Raw genomic sequence first — 1,704 nt, 5'->3', positions numbered from 1 at the left:
TCCCTGGTTGATCCTGCCAGTAGTCATATGCTTGTCTCAAAGATTAAGCCATGCATGTCTCAGTACAAGCCGCATTAAGGTGAAACCGCGAATGGCTCATTAAATCAGTTATGGTTCCTTAGATCGTACCCACGTTACTTGGATAACTGTGGTAATTCTAGAGCTAATACATGCAAACAGAGTCCCGACCAGAGATGGAAGGGACGCTTTTATTAGATCAAAACCAATCGGTCGGCTCGTCCGGTCCGTTTGCCTTGGTGACTCTGAATAACTTTGGGCTGATCGCACGGTCCTCGTACCGGCGACGCATCTTTCAAATGTCTGCCTTATCAACTGTCGATGGTAGGTTCTGCGCCTACCATGGTTGTAACGGGTAACGGGGAATCAGGGTTCGATTCCGGAGAGGGAGCCTGAGAAACGGCTACCACATCCAAGGAAGGCAGCAGGCGCGCAAATTACCCACTCCCGGCACGGGGAGGTAGTGACGAAAAATAACGATACGGGACTCATCCGAGGCCCCGTAATCGGAATGAGTACACTTTAAATCCTTTAACGAGTATCTATTGGAGGGCAAGTCTGGTGCCAGCAGCCGCGGTAATTCCAGCTCCAATAGCGTATATTAAAGTTGTTGCGGTTAAAAAGCTCGTAGTTGGATTTGTGTCCCACGCTGTTGGTTCACCGCCCGTCGGTGTTTAACTGGCATGTATCGTGGGACGTCCTGCCGGTGGGGCGAGCTGAAGGCGTGCGACGCGCCTCGTGCGTGCTCGTGCGTCCCGAGGCGGACCCCGTTGCAATCCTACCAGGGTGCTCTTGAGTGAGTGTCTCGGTGGGCCGGCACGTTTACTTTGAACAAATTAGAGTGCTTAAAGCAGGCAAGCCCGCCTGAATACTGTGTGCATGGAATAATGGAATAGGACCTCGGTTCTATTTTGTTGGTTTTCGGAACCCGAGGTAATGATTAATAGGGACAGGCGGGGGCATTCGTATTGCGACGTTAGAGGTGAAATTCTTGGATCGTCGCAAGACGAACAGAAGCGAAAGCATTTGCCAAGTATGTTTTCATTAATCAAGAACGAAAGTTAGAGGTTCGAAGGCGATCAGATACCGCCCTAGTTCTAACCATAAACGATGCCAGCCAGCGATCCGCCGCAGTTCCTCCGATGACTCGGCGGGCAGCCTCCGGGAAACCAAAGCTTTTGGGTTCCGGGGGAAGTATGGTTGCAAAGCTGAAACTTAAAGGAATTGACGGAAGGGCACCACCAGGAGTGGAGCCTGCGGCTTAATTTGACTCAACACGGGAAACCTCACCAGGCCCGGACACCGGAAGGATTGACAGATTGATAGCTCTTTCTTGATTCGGTGGGTGGTGGTGCATGGCCGTTCTTAGTTGGTGGAGCGATTTGTCTGGTTAATTCCGATAACGAACGAGACTCTAGCCTGCTAACTAGTCGCGTGACATCCTTCGTGCTGTCAGCGATTACTTTTCTTCTTAGAGGGACAGGCGGCTTCTAGCCGCACGAGATTGAGCAATAACAGGTCTGTGATGCCCTTAGATGTTCTGGGCCGCACGCGCGCTACACTGAAGGAATCAGCGTGTCTTCCTAGGCCGAAAGGTCGGGGTAACCCGCTGAACCTCCTTCGTGCTAGGGATTGGGGCTTGCAATTGTTCCCCATGAACGAGGAATTCCCAGTAAGCGCGAGTCA

The 1,704-nt window shown here is 51.8% G+C and overlaps 1 non-coding gene across 1 annotated transcript in view; it reads left to right on the top strand.

The window, feature by feature from the left end:
* Nucleotides 1-1,704, top strand: part of LOC124587239 — a 1,910-nt gene continuing 206 nt past the window's right edge. Inside the window, exon 1 of the ribosomal RNA XR_006975365.1 lies at nt 1-1,704. This exon is cut by the window's right edge and continues 206 nt beyond it. This is a non-coding gene — a ribosomal RNA (small subunit ribosomal RNA).

The sequence above is a fragment of the Schistocerca americana genome, unplaced genomic scaffold (assembly GCF_021461395.2).
Source record: "Schistocerca americana isolate TAMUIC-IGC-003095 unplaced genomic scaffold, iqSchAmer2.1 HiC_scaffold_593, whole genome shotgun sequence".
Classification (NCBI taxonomy): Eukaryota; Metazoa; Arthropoda; class Insecta; order Orthoptera; family Acrididae; genus Schistocerca; species Schistocerca americana.
The sequence above is the reverse complement of the archived record's forward strand: the minus strand, read 5'-3'. Positions and strand labels throughout refer to the sequence as shown.